General features: G+C 38.8%; 1 pseudogene; it reads left to right on the top strand.

Annotated features, from left to right (window-relative positions):
• Positions 1–20,888, top strand: part of LOC139737535 (uncharacterized) — a 50,517-nt pseudogene that overhangs the window by 14,588 nt on the left and 15,041 nt on the right.

Raw genomic sequence — 20,888 nt, 5'->3', positions numbered from 1 at the left:
TTCATGAAAAATAGCACATACTGTAAAACGAGGAATGTTCGCGTGCATTTTAATTTCGCGATTTTCGTGAGCGCCAACATTCGCAAAATTAAAATGCACGCAAAAGTTCTTGCCTACACAGTATGCATTGGATGCCAGTGGCAATTCGTGAAAATTTCATGCTGTGGGAATGGCTGTCGGCTCTAATTCGCGACATTTTCATGCCGGGAATATATCGTGTTTTAGAGTATATGTTTAGCCTGACATTGAGTCTCTCTCGCCATCCTTGTTGGGAATGATCATGTTGACATACATGATATGTGGATTGAGTGCATGAGCCAATATGAGTAAAACACATCAGTGAAGAGTGAGGAAAATTGACAATTTGTTTGAAACTTATTAAATTTTAAAGCTTTGGTGCTGCCATTGCTGGATGAGAAGACTACAACTGTGTGTATTGTCACTGCAGAACAATGATATGACGGTGCATCATACAACCAACAAAAAGTTGCCAAACATGGATTTTTAATTAAGGGTAGATTAGGAAAGAGCCGATATTAAGCTTTAAAGGTGCATAGTCCTGGTAGTGTAGAGGGCACTGTTGATGATACTGCCGATCACCGTTAGCATTTATACGAAGATAACCGAAGTTTAGCTGTCATCAAGAGTAAAGTGAGTAGGTGTTGCTTAGTAACGTTGCCTTTGTTGTCTTCTCTGCGCATCGCGCAGTCTGTAGTAATGCCAGGGTGGGTGCATATTTGCTTGTTATTATGACATCGCAAAAGAAGTTTGCTAAAGCTGTCATCCCCCTCAGCCGAATCATGAGCTGAACTGTGATCCGACCACTGACTGCAGTGAATCGGACTTCTTCGGACTCAGGGAAAGTGAGCCACAGCATAAGCGCTAATGAGGAGTCGATAGCATAGGTCTTTATAGGAAACTTGCGCTGTGCGCCCACGTACTTATTTGACTATTAAAAACACTGGGACCATGCACCTTTGAACTGATGTATAACTCAATTCAAATGGACTCTCCTATTTAAAACCTGTCTACAGTTGATATTGGAAAGAAAGCACACACTCTGGAAAAGTGTGTACGGAGAAAAGAGGCTCTAAAGTTTTTTGTTTTTTTTTCCAAGCCCTAATTCTTATCAAGCCATGCTAGCTGTGCATTGAATAATAATGGGATACAAAAAAACAAACAAACAAGCCAACAGGATGTTAACACCTTACCAGCAACAATGAAGGAATTATCAGATTAAGCTGATGTTAAAAACACTCCATTATCACATTCCATCTATTACTAATTCCAACTTTCAATGCAGTAGCATCATCCTTTCAAAAGCTATTAAGAGTTGGAAGTGAAGAATCTGAAAAGGATTTTTAAGAAAGAAAAGGGTCCTATATGAAAACATACCTCACTACACATTTCTACAACCAAGTTTTCTAGTAAAACTGCTAAAAACACAATTTCCCTTTCATTTTATGATCCCAAACTTTAAAGTAATGTAGAAGAAGAATTGCTCTTTCAGCAAATATGAAAATCCAAGATAGACTGGGTCGACCCATTTCACCTATTGTATACGCCATATAGATACTGTAATAGCGAATCTAAATTTTCGCGAATAAAGACTTCCGGACAATTTCGCAAGTGGTTAAATTCGCAATCATGCAGTACTGCACTGAATGGGGAAATGTATGAGTGTTCGTCACTTTCTTATCGAGATCAGAGTCATTATTTTTGCGTGTCTTTAATTTCGCAAATAGCACCTGACTCGCAAAATTCGTGAAAATAAAAATCTCGTGAAATATTCAGCGTATACAGTATTTGGAGTCCTCATGTAAAATCAGAATGTGAGACTTTTTGTTGGTGTTGTGATTCATGATCACATATAAAGAAAATGTGATGGGAATTCAGCATTTTATAATTCTTCTACAACATGAAAGAGCGGAGGAGGGGGAATTATCATCTGCAATATGTCATTAACAAGTCAAGGAAATATGTACTTTTCATTAAAAGTGAAAGTTATGAAATTTATCTTTATACATTTTTCATTATATCATCCTGTAGTGACATCAGGAACTGTTGTAGTCTTCTTTTACAGTGATAGTGGCACTGAAACTTAAAGCATTCATAACTTGAACAGATTGTTTAATTTTCCTCAAACTTAAGTGATGTGCTCTACTAACATTGCTGCATTCACTCAATGCCATATATTTTTTTTTGTATCTTTCCCCTTGAGGTCAATCAGGCAAATGCTATAAACACTTTGTTTTCCTCATGTAACTTCATCCTCAGGTTCACCTCCACGAGGACCTGTCCTGTTCTCGCAACCTGACCTGAAGACCAAGCAAGCGTCCTCAGAGAGTCAAACTGAAGCCAGAGCTAGGGGCAAGGGTAAAAGAATCAAGGATAAAAAGAAGGCCAGGAATGTACGAAAAGCACAACCAAAATCAGCTGTGATGATAAAGGTGCACCAAGATGAGAATGAATGCAGTGCTGATTCAGAGAATGAATTACTTGTTGTCGGCCACACCAACATCAGGTATGTCCGTTTTCATTATGAGGGTAATCTTAAGAATTGTTGCAAGTCTTTCAATTTGTGTCATTGATGATCAGACAAATGTGCAAGAAACTGGCTATTGATCAGTGGGATTTTGCATGTGTAAGTGTAGATTATTCTGCCATACTCTGATAAAAGGAAGTAACTTTGAGAAACTAAGTTTTGTGGTAAATCTAGAAAATATGTTTTCCATGATAGGATGGGGCCCAAATACCCCAAATGAAGAGGTTGTGGACCTGCAGCAAGCAAGCCCCAATTTTAAGATTTTATCAATGGTTTGACTCGGGTGGAGTGCCAAAAACAGGAAGTATGCTGCTCAGATGAGGCCCACATGTCTTATTACTGTATAAGTGGTTTCTTTCGCGGTGGTTTTATTTTCGCGCTTTGAGAATGAACCGCGAATTTAACATCACGCGAAAATGATTTGAACTCGTGGCTTGTTACAACGCTATCATTACCGACCGCGAATTTAAACACATCGCGAAAAAGTCCGGCACCGATGGAAACCGCGAAAGTTTCTGTACGCGAAAGAAACCACTTTTACAGTAGCTCACCTGAGCTGGGGGCTCAAGTACACTGTTGCGGTTGCTCACTGTCCGTTTTTCGTGAACTTTTTACGTTTTCATCTTCTCGAAAACCCCATGACGGATTTTACCAAACTTAGCAGGTAGCATCCCAAAGGGAGATAGAATCTCAATTTGTTCAAATGGGCACCAAATGCCCCTTGGGGGCTGCAGGGGGGGGGGGGGAGGGCCACAAGCCTTCCAAAATTAAGGAATCTTTAAAAATCTTCTTCTCTAGAACTAGAAGTAATAGAGCTAAGTTAATACTATGAGTTAGTACATTGATGAGTGTAGTTTCAAGTTTGTTCATGGCCGATCCAAGGGTGCCCCCTTGGAACCGTGTGGGGGGGGGGGGATCCAAATATGGTGCCTAAATTGTAAATTTTCATCTTCTTCAGAATCCCATGATGATTTTTTTACCAAACTTGGTAGGTAGCATCCCAAGGGGATAGGATCTCAATTTGTACAAAAGGGCACCATGCTACCAACCCCTTGGGGGGTTCAGGCCCTGCCCCCCCCCCCCCCCCCCCCCAAATGAAGGAATTTTAAAATCTTCTTGTTCATGGCAGATCCAGGGGTTGGGATATGGGTGGGTGGGACCAACGTATTTTTGTTTTCTTCTTCTTGAAAACACATGGTTAAATTTGCCACCAAACCCAGTGCAGGAGATCTATTTTTTTTCACATAAAGAGAATTGAGCTCAATGAAATTTTCTGATTGCAATATTTCATAGTATGGACAAATACTTTAGATAACTTGTTTGTAACATTTCTTAAACTCTTGGATGCAAGGAACATTTGTTCATTTTGAAGATGCCATTTTAATTCTTACAGCTGATTGGCTGAAAGTTAGAAAACATAGTTGCTTCCTTCCATCATTAGAGCTCTGTAGAAAATTTCTGCAGTTGTTTCCTTTTAACATGCCAATAATTCCAAACTGAGGGGGAATGCTAGTATGGGCTACAACCACTTATTCATATTAGATGGAATGATGGTTTCATTGCCCCATAACTTAGATAAGTTTGCATAAAAGATATTGAAAATCATGTTTTTGTTGGAGAAATTAACAGCTTCAATGCCATCATGCTTATAGTCAATCAGGATATCCATATTACGTTATTACAACATCAGTAATTTGCTGTGAATGATAATTGTTTTTCTCTATGATTTTGATATCAAAACAAGGACATTTTGTGAAGATTGACATGTATGATGTGCATGTTTCTGTGAGGGAGTTTGAAGCCTTGACATCATTAGCTCACTGTATTTGCAGTTATAGTTACAACTGATATTGGGTAAGTCCAAGCTATTTGATCACACAAGACTGAAAATTCAAAATGGGTCAGTCTACATAAACTTGGTATCATTTTAAAGCTAAGAAGTTAAAATACATGAATTTCAAAAAGAAAAGTAAAAATCCTTCCGCATAACCAGCAACAAATTAATCAATCTGCATAAATTAAAATTTAGAGTAACGCGTGGGACATTCAAAAAATTCTGCATTTTAAAATATATCTTTCAATTTTTACAAGTTTTTTTGAAAATAAGTATGGTGACCTTAAGTCTGACTAACAAGTTATCATGACTGATTTTCAGTTTCTCAACTGATCAAATATGCAAATGAGGGATGGGCCAAAATTAGCATGTCCCACGCATTACTTTTTTAGGTCATTACTTCTCATTTGCATAAAAGTTAATGATTTAATTGACTTGAAACTTTCAAAAGACCAAATTCACAATGGACCTAATCATATCCAAGAGATAAAAAGTTAGTCTGATAAATCTCATACTTGCAATTTTTAATTAGATTTAGTAACGCATGGGACATTTTAGTAATGCGTGGGACGATATGTGTACAAGTCAATGGAAGTGTACTAAATCTTAGTCTTCTATGGGAAATGTGTACATTATTGAGGGATTTTTTTGTAATTTTCTGAATTCTGACTTGAAATTTGGTGAAAAGTTCCACTTTGGATAAATAATTCACAAAAGATCATTACATGCTATTTTCAAAGTCACATTTAAAGGCAAATGTCAAAAAATAAAGGATAACACAGGCATTTCATATTTTTTATTATATCCATTGTTCTGGTGGGTCTAGATCATTGAAATTTGCAAGAATTTATTAGAAATACATCTATTTAGATAATTAGTACCCCATATTAAAGTTTCTCTGAGCAAATGTGCAATTCACATCACAATATTCATAGTGACAAAAATGTCCCACGTGCTACTTTTCCCACGCATTACTATACCTATCTTTCTATAATTGACCTTGAGAGAAAACAGGTTCATGATTTTTTCTGAAATGTTTTGTTTCAGGTACAGTTATTGTTGTAGAAAAAGATGTTTGTAATGATTTTATAGTATACCAAGTATTTTCACAACAATTGAGATAAAAGTAAAAGAATAAAAGGACAATCTTTGTGGTCCCACGCATTACTGGAGAATAAATTTGCGTAAATTAAATACTGAACGCATGATTCTCCTTATTTTGTTGTTTTGAACGAAGATACCTACCAGCTATCAGAAGCAACCCAACATATGAAGTTTCAATCTTAAACAGTGCAATATAGGGCTAAATCTTCTTGTGATGTCCCATGCGTTACTGGTGCAAAATAGCTTGGACTTGCCCTATTACTGTTTTGTGAATTGCCATAACCTGCTTGTTTTATGTCTGATTTTGAATAAATTTCTGTGATTCTGTTTGTTTTATTTTATTCTTTGATAATAGACAGAGCAAATTTGAGCATGGAGTGGAATTGCATGTTTGGATTAAATAGTCATTTGTCAGTGAGATGACTTTTTTTTTTTGGGGGGGGGGGGGGACATGTGCCTAGTGGTGCTCATTTGACAAGGTTTCAAGTGGTATTTTCTCCTCATTTCTCTTGTTCATCTGTCATTTTGCAGGTCATCATTTCCAAACTTGTCATTTGACAGAAAAAAAGGCAGACATGCTGATTTTCAGAATGACACAGACTTGGAAAGAGAAGCAGAGGAACTCCTGAATGCGCTAAATGTTGCACCCCTTACAAGTACAGTAGTCTCCAACACCAGTTGTTACAAAGACATGGATAAGATGGAACAAAATGAGTCAGTAAATCACTCAGGAACACTTCCTGTCTTGCTGCAAGGGAATGATCATGAAAATAAAATTTCAGCAAGAGAAGACATCAGCAGCACAGAAGTCCCACCAACAAAAATTTTGCCACCATGTGGAAAGGAGAATGTTTCTGGAGATCCAGGAGTGGATCCGTATGAGTTTATTCCAAGCCAGCACATTCCCCAAGGAAGATCAAAATTAGAGATATTGTCCGTAAGAGGAAAACCATGCGAGAAAAAAAATGCCTTGCAGTCTCGAACAAGAAATCATCTAGAAAAGTGACTGAAGTCAGTGAAGTGGTAGTGGAGGTTGCTACTTCAGAAAATGAGAGTAGATTACATGGTAATTGCTCTCTTGTTGATGCGGATCCTAGCAGTAATTGTGCACCAACTACCTCAAAGATTCACAACTCAGATAGCACAGAGACAAAGAGTGATGCTGCAGCTGAAGCTCTCCAAGATAGCCAGCCAGTCTCAAGTGGAGGCAAAATACAAGATTCACAACCAGTAATCTTAAACAGGAACCACGGCAAGAAAGTATTTGCAACTGCATACCGGAAGGGTAACAAGGGGCAATGCAAGAGTCCATCATTGATCCACAAGAGCGTGTCTTGGATTGGCTGGTTAGCAAACACCCTGGCAGTGATGAGAGTGATGACGAGCATGGAAAGCTCAGTAAGGAACTCTGGGACAAGGTCAGTCAAGAAGGAGAAATGGAGGATCTGCATGATATCAGAGGACTGTTGCCCCAAGCATCAATGTCTTGCAAAGAACAAACCATCAGGATTCATTGCATACCAGTGTTAACTTGCCAATGGGAGAAACATCAAGAGCATCTACCACTCCAGATGATGCAAGTGAACATGTGCAAATTTTAGACAAGAAAGGGGAAATGACTTCAGTTGTAGGTACAGATACTGGACCATCTTTGACTTGCATCAGAGAATCTCCACTCTCCACAAATGACAACAATGCAACTCAAAATGAAGTGGGTCAATGCGAACCAGAAAGAGAGAAGGGAGTCAGTAATCCTAAGCCAGGACTGACTTTGACTGACTTTGAGCATGCTGATATGGATGAATTGATGGAACAAGGGAAAGTCCAGCCTTGCTATTCTAGGGAAGGACATGGCCGTGTCCATAAAGGATTCATGGAAACTGCACAAGAAACTTTTCAAGACCAGAAAAGAGAAATGCTGCACATCTCAAAACATGCAACTTCTGCTTGGAATGGGGGCCAAGACATGCAACAGATACCTGAACATGAGACAGCAAATCAGATGATGACAGAGAGCTGCTCAACAAATATTAGGAATGAGGAAGATGTTTGTGAAAAAGTTGCACTAATCAAAAGTGACTGGAAAGTAGCCTTGGAATTAGCTCAAGAGTTTGGAACTGAGCCGATGCATCTCAGGAGGCAGTTGCATCATAACAGTGAAAGAGAAATGTGTACACATGGAAGAGGCAAACTGCCAAAGAGAAGTCAACGTTCCACAGCTAATGAGAGGAAAAGCAGCAGACGAAACAAGAAAATCCCAGCTAATGTCCAACATCAAAGAACCCTTACTGAGCAGGAAGTTTGCAAAAACTCTTTTCAAACTCAAAACCCTGAGGATAGGACCAAACGAAGCCAGAAGAGGAAACAAAAAGCTCCAGAAAGCAGCAATGCATTCTTGACCAATCAACAAGACACAATGAAATCTCACCATGTAAATAGAGATGAAGGACTCAGTGGTGTACAGCAAGTTGATGTTTCTGAATTAGACCTCATGTCATCTGCTTCTGATTTGAAAGTTGAAGATGTCACTTCCCCAAATCAGATTGTGAGAGAGCAATTTCAAATTTGCAATTCTGCAGTCACAGGTTTTGAGGAACCAGTGGACGAAATCATCGTACTTCCCTCCATCCCTCTTTACACTGAAGATGTTACTGCTGTAGATATTGCTCCAAAACAAAGTATTGAGCAGGTATGTGGAGGTTCAGACACAACTGAATCAATTGAATTAACCAGTGATGAATGTGAGGAGATTGGTAAATCCCATGATTTGCCATTGCACCCAACCAAACAAGACAGCAGGGAGGACTCCAAAATTTTAGAGACAAATGAATGCCAATTTCCATTAAAACAGGAGGTTGCCACACGCCTGGATACTGAAATGGAAATCCTAAACTCCATTCTGCCATCGCATAACTCTCAGTCAGCTCAAATGGACAGTTCTACAATCATCAGCACATGCAATTCTGTAGTAGAAGTGGCATCTGATGATCATGTCTGTCAGGTTCAGTTATACCCAATTTCAGCAGATCCTGACAAAGAACATCTTAAAACTTCAAACCTGAATGCAGACTATTGTGTTCAGACAGATATTGCACGTGATCCAACCAAACCAAGTAGTTCACTTGAAACGAGAAGACAAGGATCATTTCCTCTGTCATCTTTAGATATGTGCTCACAACCCAGTGAATCTCTGCTGAATTCCTCAAGGAGATTAATATCACATCCTGAAAAGCTCATCAGGGAGAATGATTCCAGTGCAGGTGATCATGAACCAGTTCAAAATATCAGTGACGTTAATGACAAGAAAAGTGAGTCTCGTAACAATCTTGAAGAAAATAAGGCTGTGCGAGACAATGCATTTCACATAGAGGATAGTCAAAAAGGCACAAGGATGGAATACAGCAGTCAGAAAACCCATACTTCCTTAACAAACTCTAATAATGAGTTTGTGTGTTCAGAGACTCTTGAGAACCAGACAATGACTGCTTTGGAGAAAATATCAAGTGATAGTCCAAAGCAGGACGTGGACAGTGATGTTCCTAAAGGCTCTGTGGAAAAGGTATCCTCCTCCCTCTCAAGTGTCATTTGCATCAGTGAAAGTGAAGACCAGCCTGTTAGGAGATCGCTACGTAGCAGATCAAAACGTTCACAAGATATGAATGCTTTCCAATGCACAGGAAGAAAAAAGGAAAAGTCCAGAGGCAAGGCAGAGAGTGACAAACAAAGTATGTCCGTGTTTTCACTTGCCAGAACCAGGAAGAGTAGGAGACCTGATGAAGACATCACTGAGACTGGTATGCATGTGACAGAAATAAGCAGTGTCTCCATTGATCACCGAGAGACTAGTGGATCTCAATTCAGAGTTACAAGAAAGAGAAGAAACAGCTTGAAACAAAACATACTGAGTCCCATGGCGGTAAAGAGACAAAGTCTTCATACTGAAAAAACAGATCTTGCCTTCGCATTTGATAGCCCAGAGGTCAGAAACAAGAGGGAAGCTAACCCACTTCAGGAAAACTTTTCTGAAAATTTCATGTCAGAATATGTTTCACTGAGATCTCAAAGAAGTATCTGTACAGATGATGACCCGATAGATTCATTGATACCACCTACACCACCCTGCCAAGACTTGTCAAAATCTAGAAGTAATCTCACTACATCATTTGGAAAACAAAACACCGGGAGTCTTGGGGATACCTCAGGTAGTGGAGGAGATACAGGAATTACTAAATCCTTGCCAGAAAAGCTAACATCAACATCTCAAATAAGTAGTGCCAGCCACCAGCAGCAAGGGAGAGGTTTTCAAAGCAAGAATCATATCTTGGAGATTCAAACTGTTGATAAGGAGAGCAGCAAAATGCGTTTAAATGAGGACATCATTACAGTAGACATGTCCACCAAACAAATGCACAGAAGGATGACTTCTCCAGGTAACCACAGCGAGGATATGGGTACTTCTCCAGTTGGCACTGTTTGTCAGACAGCTGTTGGTGAGTATGTGTCAACAGCTAGGGAACTCTCACCAGGGGCAATAGCAATAAAGTCTTCTTGTGACAGTGATACAGTGAGTGAAAGGAGAGGAAGGCCGAGAAAGCTTTTGTTATCAACCGACACCAGCAGTGATGAAGATGGCAGTGACACAGATGTAATTCAGAGACGTAAACAAAAGAGAGCAAAGAAGATCCCTGCATTGGAAGAGGAAGAGGAACAAGAGGGGTTGGACAGTGATGATGACCTCATCCCATGTTCATTCCTTCAACAGTCAGTACCAGTGCCTGTATCACTTGAGGAAGATGGAGGAGAGACAATAAATATCAACACCACTGTGCCTGCTAGAGGTGTTAATGATTGTAAGTATGCGTTCTAGCTTTTTCATTGAAAGTTTGCTCTAGTGTAGTTTTCTCACAACATACAGTCAAAGTTGCGAAAGTGAAAACTGTAATATACAGTAGATAGGAAGAAATATTACAGTTTGTGGAAAATTCTGTCTTTGTCCTTCCAGAAAACTGCAAAAGCATGTTTGAATTGGTCATGGTTACATGTAAGCATGGTCTGTGCTATACTTGGACTATACTGTACAGATTTTCATTGTATTTTCCAACAGAAATAACATCCATTAGTTTGTAGTTGGAAGATTGAGTCTATCACATGAAAAAACAACAACCAAAGATCAGTTTTGATAAGAATTAATCATGCCATAGTATTGGTGCCAACTATGCCCCATCAACATCACATCCGCTCTAGGCAAACCCTGTGAGAGACCTGAACCAATTATTAAATGGCTTAAATGAGCTTTTGCGATTGGGCACTATCCAGTATCTGTTGTGCATCTGATGTAAGCTTTTTTTTCTTTTTCTTTTTCTTTTTTAATTGCCATTTTCATCTTCTTCTTGAAAATCAGTGGCTGGATTTTGACCACAGTTTGTAAGAATGTTGTTTTCCTCAGGTGGGGCCCCTCAGAAGGGCTGGATTATGACCAAACATGGCAGGAATCAGTTAATAGAGGGGATCATTGTTTGCATAAGTAAAGGTGGTACTTTTTTCCCCCTTAGACAACTCTGTGAGCTCCGAGGACAGCTGTGGAAGCCAGTTTCTGAACCAGACTAGTGCTTCTTCCATTCTCTCCAGCCAGAGTGAAATCATGAACACACAGGTGAGATGAGTTAAGTGGAATGCTATATGAGACCATGCATCACAAAACTAAAAAGTGGCATGCCCTGATTTTACATGAGAACTCAAAATAGGTGAAGTGGATCAACCGAGTCAATCTTGCATTTTTCATATTTTCTGAAAGACCAATAATTCTTCTATGTTAGTGGAGGTGCTGTGGCATAGTGGATATGACTCGCGACTCCCAATTGGAGGAGCTGAGTTCGATTCCCACCCAGTGCTTACGTCCTAAGACGATGTTTTTACCCACCATGTCCCTCTTGACCCAGGTGTATGGGTACCTGGCAACGCTAGGGTAAGAGTAACGGCAGGGCTTTGTGGTAGAGCAGTGGCAACACTGGAGAGGCTACCCTGGATAGATAAGACATTATTGCTATTATTATTGTTGTTTTAAAGTTTTGGATCATGAAACAAATGAAAAATTGTGTTTTTAACAGTTTTTAGAATTCTTTTGTTGTTTTAAAGTTTTGGATCATGAAACAAATGAAAAATTGTGTTTTTAACAGTTTTTAGAATTCTTTTGTTGTTAAATAGCGTGATTGGGCATGTATTGAAGACCTTTTTTATTGCATAAAAATCCTGTACACGCTCTTCACTTTCAACTTTAATAACGTTTGAAACGTTTCCGATATCCAGATAGGTGAGGAAAGTGTATTTGATCTGAGTTATACATCATTTTTAAGCTTAAAGTCTTCTCTTTCAGAATCTGCCCTTAATTAAAAATCCATGTCTGGTGAATTTTTGTTGGTTTTGTGGTGCATGGTCACATATGAGGTGAAGATGTGCTGGTGAAATTTTGGGCAAATCTCTCTAGGTTACTGAACCCCAAAAGCCCAGAAGTTTGTAAATTTCAAGATCTCCAGCTCCAGAAGTAGTAACACCATGTCATATATTATATTCAAGTACTCTACATGGGACCAAAGACTATCAAGTGTTTAGGACAGTGGCAGTGGGACCCTAAGTCAGCACGTAAGAGGGTAATACACGTATGTGTATGTTGGGATCGAGCGTAATAGTCAAAATTACTTTTTTTCATTCTTCATCATCAGATGTTGACCAAACTTGGCAGGAATCAGTACACTGTAAAATGATTCAAAATTCTTCAAATTGCATTTAGATGGCCTCAGTGGGGAAGGGAGAGCAGGGTCAGGGCTCTGAGGCTAACATTGGTGTTAAATTCTGGCACATCTGTGTGAATACAAAAGTAATGCATGCAGCCAAGCTGTATTGTGTGACATACCATGGTATTGTTAGAAGTAAATTTATCATTCACAACAATGACAGAGTAAGCTCAGTTGATCATATTAAAAAAAGAAAAAGAATGATATGAAATACAGTCAACCTCGCCTAAGACGAATCTATTGGGACCGACGAAAACACTTCGACTTATGCAAAATTCGACTGCCGCGAAAGTCGAATTTTTTTTTTCGACTTGTATTTCCTGATGAATTTTCATAATGCAGTGTCTTTTTATGTTTTTATTGGCTGTGAAATCACAGTAGACGGCAGTAATATGTTTTAATTAGTGTGTTTGTTTTGGTTTAAGTTTTATAAAAGAATCCTAAAGCTCAATTATTGGACTACGATAATCGAAATGCGTTGCACATAATGTCTGCCAAAGATCGCCAAACGAATGCGGGAGTTCGGGGCGTCGTCATATGTTTGGGGATGTTGTTTTCACTTCGGCAAGAATTTCAAAACAATTGGAATTTTTTGTGAACCTTTTCTGCACAATGAGTCATGATTTGGTAGTGATTTGATTAAAAAAAATGTCTTTCATGTCTCGTCATAGCGCAAGACCTTCGCCAGACGTGCGCGATGTTCGGAAAATCTTCGTGAAACCCCGAACAAACCGCAAAGCTTCGGAGAATATCTCGCGCATGTTTTGCGATATTTCCCGATGAGTTTTCATAACACAGTGTCTTTTTATATTTTTATTGGCCGTTGAATTACATTAGACGGTAGCAATATGTAGTATTTAGTGTTTTTGTTTTGTTTGAGTTAAAAAAATTCTGAAGCTCAATTACTGGACTGCGATAATCGAAATGCGTTGCCTGTAATGTGCGTTTTTTACGTGGTCACGTCACGAGTGGCAAAATCTAATATTCGCATTTTAGTCTGCAAAAATCGCCAAACGAACGTGGGAGTTCGAAGGCGTCGTCAATTGTTTGGGATGCCGTTACTTCAGCAGGAATTTCAAAACTTTCTGTTTGTTTTTTTGTTTTTTTTTACGAACCTTTTCCGGACGAGTCATGATTTGGTCTCGAAAATGTCCTTAAAATCTCGTCATATTATGTGCGAGACCTTCGAAAAATCTTCATGAAACCCCGAATAGACCCCGAAACTTTGGAAAATGTCTGGTGTATGTTTCGCGAAATCCGCGAAGTTCTTCTGATCATTTTACGACATAACTGCAATACCATTTCATGTACCTTTTGAAACATTCTCACAAACGTTTGGCGCATGTTTGATGTAGGCCCTATAACCTTTTTAATGCTCTACGTTTTCTGCAAGACAAAATCATAGCATACTAGTAGTATATCCACCCATCAAGTAACTACTATAATTATACACTGTATATGAAAACAAAATTTTTGATATAAAAAAAATCCCAAAATACACTTTAAATTACTCCAAAATGCACGCAGAAATTATATTTGAAACTTGAGATAATGTGTGGGGGAACCTAGAAAAAAAGATGCTTGTTAATTGTGGGGTAGCCTAGGTCATCAGAAAAAAAAATAACGGTCTACACACAAATACGCAATGGAGAAATGAAAGGGAAAGAAAGGAGAAGTACAGGAAAGAGAAAATCTGCATCTCAAGACAGCTATCAATCTCCTTGGAAACATTATTCTCCAACAATTATTGAAAATTTTGCGTGGTTGCATTTCCGACGCGTGTTTTTCGTTAAAGTAACTGGCTGTATTTTGGCAAAAGTACACGCGACATTTACACATACATCATGAGAACTTGGCACAAACTGCGCATAAATGCATGTTTTTGTTTTGTTTTTTTGCTTCATTATCCGAACACATTTGGATAAAAACTTCCGAATGTTGGATTTTGCCATTCGTGTCCTTCGCAAATCGTTCGCGTGCTCCGCAAAATCTCACTGAGCTGCGAATGTTTGCGAGCATAGCGAATACTAGGGAATTTGCAAGCAAATTCGTAAACAAATGCAGTCAAACTTGCGGACTGTTTTTATTGTCGGAAACAGTTTTTGTTGTTGCAAAGAAATTTTGAACACGCTACGCTCGCAAACATTTGCCACTCAGTGAGAATGGTGGCTTGTACCGGATTGTGAGGATTTTTTCTTCTTCCCTTTTTCCCACAAACCCTGCTGTGCCGCCCGCACATAGCTCGCCTCTAACCAGGTACATGTGATTTATGTTCTTCTCAGCTGGACATCAAGGATACAAGGGATATTAGAATTAACTTGTATTCGACCCTTGGGAGTATTTTATCCTTCATTTGTTTATCGAAGAATGAAAGAATGCTCTCGTCCGTGTTTGAATGACGTACGAGGGAAAAAAACTTCGACTTGTGGGAAATAACATGTATTTACACAAATCTGGACTTGAAATTATCTTTGACATAGGCGAAATTTGACTTGTAAAATTTCGACTTGTGAAAGATTATTTTAAAGAAATAAGTAAAGAGAAAATCAGGACTTTTCTAGAGCTTCGACTTGGCCGAGTTTCGACTTGTGTGTGGTCGATTTAGGCGAGGTCGACTTAGGCGAGGTCGACTTAGGCGAGGTTAACTGTATGAATAAAAAAAGGAAAGATGCATGAAAAAAAAATGAATAAAGTCAGAAATGCTCTGAGTTGATACATGAATGAGGAACCAAATTTGGGGCCAGTTGTGACATTTTGATTTTCTTGTTGAAAACTCATGGTCAGATTTTCTACAATCTTGGCAGATATTATTGCCAGCGTGATACAATTTTCAATTGGACACCATGCCCCGTGGAGGCTCCCAAAAGCCCCCCCCCCCCCTCCAATTTTTAGGAAATAGTCTGCAAGAACACAGAAGGTGAACTTGTGATACTCTGGTATGAAAACTTAATACCCACTGGGTCTCTTGTTATATTTTGTTTCCATGGCAGCAAAAGGAAAAGGCATATGAAAAGATACAGCAGCTGGAGAAGCAAATGGTTGAGCTGCAAGCTGCCTTAGCAACTGAAAGCCATGATCATTCTCACAAAGCTGAGGAAGAGGAGGAAGAAGGAGGTACCTTTGATTCTGGCAGCAAAACTGATCATTTTGGCAGTCACAAAGCTCGTAACCATGGTACTGCGAATATTGCAGAGATGAACAAACAAGCAGATGATCAGAGTCAAATCAAAGCAAATTACACTGAGAGACCATGTGTGATGGAGGTTGAGGAAGGGGATAGAGCGGCAGCAGAAGGTGAGTTGCCAGAGCCCCAATCACCATCCCCACCTCCTGCTCTCTCGCCTCACTCTGTGAAGAAGCTGTCATCAAGCATCAAGCTATCTGAGAGCATGCACACCGTCACAACGCTTGTTGAACAGTATCGAAAGAGGAACACTAAAAAACCTAAAATTACAAAGAGAACATGGCAGAATGATGTCTCAGATGATGAAAATATGTCAGATGAAAATTTGGGGAACTGTCATATTTCTCCATCACTCACCTCTTCATGCAACAGCCTTTGTGCACAGCCAACTAATATGCCTTCACCAAGGAGCTTTTCCAGAGAGGGGAAAAGAAAGAAATGGAGGATACTTGGGGATAACACCAATGACAATTTCAATCAAGAAAACTGTAGTTTCGAGGAAACACATATTCCTCAGAAAATGACTTCAAAATTCAAGAAGCCTCTAGTTGATGCAAGCGAAACCAATGAACTAGGTAGCAGAGGAAGAGGTAGACACATTTATCCTGATGAGGAAGATAGTGTTCAAACTTCTGTGATACAAACACCAACAAGGCAAGCCTCTAAGATGCCACAGACAGAGCTAATACCATCGTCACCTCCTGTTCAAGTGGGTACTGTCATGAGAACACCGCAGAGCACCAATACAACGCATGGGTCTATTCAACCACTGTCGGGGGCAGGAAAAGACGGGAGGCAGGGAGCCACTTCAAGTGAATCCATTTTATCAGGAATGGGAAGGGAAACCAGACAGATGTCTTTAATTGCTTCTGGACTTAACAGGATAGAACTGGTGAGTGGTCATTTCAGTTAAGAGAGCCATTTGATGATCATTATACTGTACTGTCAGTATATGTATTTTATAATTCATTTTTTGATGTCTTAGTCAAGATGTTGGGCAGATATGTTGCACAAAAATAATTACTACTTCTTTGACATGAATTTGAGAACACGAATGGTTTGCAAAGGATGCAAATGTCAAAAAGAAAAAGAAAAATGGCAGTCCTACATTTATATTTTAGTCTACAAAATATCAACAAATGGCATGGGAGTGCAGAAGCATTGCCAACTGTTTGTGGGCATCATTTTTATTTCAGCAGGAGTTTTACACAATGTTTACATGTCCTAAGAACATTTCCAGAAACTGGGGGGTTACTTTCTCCTGATTTGTTTTCAATAATGTATTAAAAGCTTCACCATATGTGCAAATCGTACTCGAGATGTGCACAATGTTCGCAAATTCTTGTGAGACCCCTAACAGATGGCAACACTTTGGAGAATGTTTCGCATAATTATGTCCTGCAAAAGCAGCGAAGTTCATCTGTTTTTTGTTGGGGTTTTTTCCTCAACCTATCCGTGAACGTTTGGTGTGTGTTATGGAGGCAAATGTGCACCATGTGACGTCTGACTAGATTGCATGACTGAGGTGTCTGACGTCATACTGACTTCATTTGAATTAGAATTAATTTTTCTACAAATTGCCATCTGTAATACACATCTCCACATCAAGAGAATGAAATTTCCATAGTGACGCAAGATCAAGAATACAAATAATTTGCCCTAAATAAATTTAGGGCAGATATATATTTGAGTATATGAATATAAGAACGACCCAAGTCCATGGAAGACCATTTCGAGTAAACTTAAAAAAACTTCATATCTTTTTTATTTTTCTAATAATATTCTATTTAACTGTGATGGGAAGGCAACATTGTATATACTAATTAGAACATATATCATTATGACAATTAACATTTACATTAATTGTGGAGAGGCCATTTTGTGTGATGGACTTGGGTCGTTCTTTGATTCATATACATGATATTCTGCTATAGAGATGAGAGAAGGACGAGAGAGGGCGCTATAATATGAATGTAAGAATGACCCAAATCCGTCATTCTTACATTGGTATAAGATTTAACTCATTCATTTCAGGCACTTCCGGGGGTAATTAGGATTTATCATTTATACACAAGATGAGTCCATGCATAAGCTACAATTTCCCATGTCAAACTGAATTTGGCCAAAAATTGGACTTGGGTTGTTCTTATATTCAGGTCCTCATTTTTTTATACACTGAAAATGCATGGATATATGCATTGCCTGAAACCTTATTTTGTGTAGTTACCTTTACTATTATTATACCCCCGCCAAACGAAGTTTGAAGGGGGTATATAGGAATCAGCGGACGGTCGGTCGGGCGGTCGGTCGGGCGGTCGGGCGGTCGGGCGGTCGGGCGGTCGGTCCGTTGCAAATCTTGCGTCGCGAACTACTTCCTCAGTTTTCAACCGATTCCCATAAAACTTGGCACAGATGTGTGCCTTGGGTTGTAGATGTGCAAGACGTATTTTTTGACAGTACCCAAAAGTACGTTGCCATGGTAACGGCATATTATGGGCAAAAATGGGTACAAATCTTGCGTCGCGAACTCCTCCCACAGTTTTTGATCAATTTTTATGAAATTAGGTACAGATGTTCATCTGAATATGTTAATGTGCAAGACACATATTTCCGCAGTGGCAAAAAGTGCGTTGCCATGGTAACGGCATGTTATTGGTAAAATATAGGACAAAATGCTTCATGGCAAAACTGCTTCATCAGTGTTCTTCCAATTCTCATGGAATTCATATTGAATGCTTGTCTTAGGATATAGGTCAGCATGACACATTTCTTGACAGTGACAAAAAGTATGTTGCCATGGTAACAGCTCACATATTATGAGCCAAAATGATGGAAAATTTTGTGTTGCAAACTACTTCCTCAGTTTTTGCCCAATTTCCATGAAATTTGGTACAGATGTGTGCCTTTGGTTGTAGATGTGCAAGACGCATTTTTCGACAGTACCCGAAAGTACGTTACCATGGTAACGGCATATTAATGGCAGAAGATCAAGGAAAGATCTTGCGGATTTAACTACTTCCTCAGTTTTTTGACCAAAGCTTATGAAATGTTGTTTGGCGGGGGTATAACCAGTCGCTGTAGCGACATTTCTAGTTGATTTTGTTCATTTCCTGTCCTGTAGCGACAGGTAGAAAAGCTGACTAGACTCATCGATGGTTGCCGATTTGCCAGTGCCTTCAATGCCAATACCACCCATGTCATCGTCAAAACAGGTTAGAGAGACCCATCAGAAATTTATCTCAGCTTCCAGATAGACATAAACATGCATTGTGCACAACTCCTAGTGGTGTATTTCAGATGGACTTCCATCTTGTATTCATTATCATTATTGCTTACTGGAAAAGAATACAAGCTTTCAATGTATATCTTTGTATCAGGATCAATTTCACACACTGTTACAAGTCCGACCTCGTAACAGACAGTGTCTTGGTATATTAGAAACAATTGCATGATACAATTCGGACACCTTTTTTCCCTTTTTTTTTTCTTTTTTTTAAAGCATTTTTTTTTTTTGAAAATGTTGAAATCTTAATGTGCTTTTTAGATATCAGAATGAAAGAAAAATTATTATTCACACATGATGTGTAATAACAGCAATATTACAAACTTGTGTACTTATTACTAAGTCAGACATGGAGCAAATTCATTTCTGTATGAATTTAGCACTTATCAAAAACCATTTTATACTTACAGAAGGCAGTTTGAGAATTGAAATTAATAAGATAGGTTTTTATCAAAATGAATAATCCTTATTTCTGATGCACTTCTGCTTTCCACTTTGCATGGATATGGCACTTTTAAACTTTATATTTAGGTATTATGACTGAACGAGTCATCTTCTGACCGCTACTGCAAGGATGCCCATATTCTTAATTTCAATCGTGACTGAAAATGTCAGATCACCTGACTTATTGTCATCCTGCTGAAAAATGGCAGGGCAATAAACTGATTTTCTTTAGGTCATGAAATATGGAGATCTATTTCCAAATATTAATCTCAAAGACTGTGCTGTGATTTTTACAAAGTTTGTTACAGTGAAACCCTCTTGTAGCAAGGTCAGTGGGACAACCAATATTAGCTCGTTGTGAATGGTTCCTCACCAAAAACAACGCTAGTAAATAAGGAGAAACATCAGACGATCTTGGCATGTGATGTTCAAGAGTTTATTGGCCGTGACCGAGTCAACGGCACACACGTAACACATAGCGTGCACATGTAGAAACCGATCAGAGTATGGAAAGCCACTTGATACATCATAACTATAATCATAATCATAATGGTGCAAAGAAAAAGCATATATGCATTAAGTCTTAAAACCTTCAATCAATCCTGCGAGCAGTCTTTGCGTTGTCTTTACACAGAGGTATTGATCGTAGTTATTGAGGAAGAATAAAAAGGAAGTGTATTATATGGAAGGGGGTTGAAAATACATTCTTTGTTTTTCTGCCGGACATTTTATCCCATGTTGAATGCGTTCTCCAAAGGTATACAGCAGAGTTGAATTCATGATCCTTTTTACACTTATTTCACAAGAGAGGCGGCTGCTATGTATGCATGTACCTGTGGGTATGCATACAATGTACACAGTAACACGCACTGTGTTTAGTACACACTCTACCAAATGGTAAAAAGAATACATGAATAACATGAATTCAGTTTTCAATGTTTCGTTTGCGGCGTGTTTGAGAGCAGCAGGCCTAGAAATGGGACCTAATAGTTCCAATCAGATTGCTTTTGTTTTACTTTATCATAATGTGTTGAAAATATCCTCGTTATAACCGAGCTCGTAACCAATCCATTTCTACACACAAAGGGAAATGGGACCTGTGCAATCACCTTGTTAAAAGCGGTTCCTCATTTTAAGCAAGCTTGTTAAAACGGTTTCACTGTACACCTGTGCAGCTTCACAGGGCAGGTCCTTAAATCAATTTTAAAATCAGGTTCATTGTGAAAAGTCAAGATCACTTCTTATATTCTCTGTTAATCTCTATTAATACCATTGCAAAGTGACAATGTTTACTGGATCTCTGTACTTTGTACCCTTGACACTGATGCAGTGAAATGCAAGTTCAACCTTAAGTCAAGTAAATTAGTGTATTAACAGACTTTCATGTGTGATCACATAAGTCAGCACCCTTTTGTATATCACCCCTTTAATGAACACAATCAAATCTCTTCAACCACATACTCTTCCCTGGTCAACAATTGGTCATCATAAACTGTGGATAACAAAAATTTGGGAATTTTCCCTCAACTCTAATTGACTTCAGTCTTCAGAAAGTCAGTGATGGCTGTTCCACATGAGCAAATGTTACAAGCCATAGACCACAAGGCAAATGTCAAGAAAGTGTCACACACATATTGCATTTGATACAATCGTACACAAATATATGCAGTGTGTATATGTATAACCATCTATTTATTTATTCA

This window comes from Diadema antillarum, unplaced genomic scaffold, assembly GCF_040938485.1.
Source record: "Diadema antillarum isolate AM-2024a unplaced genomic scaffold, OU_Dant_1.0 seq00000695_RagTag, whole genome shotgun sequence".
Lineage (NCBI taxonomy): Eukaryota > Metazoa > Echinodermata > Echinoidea > Diadematoida > Diadematidae > Diadema > Diadema antillarum.
This window is presented reverse-complemented; position numbering and strand designations above follow the sequence as displayed.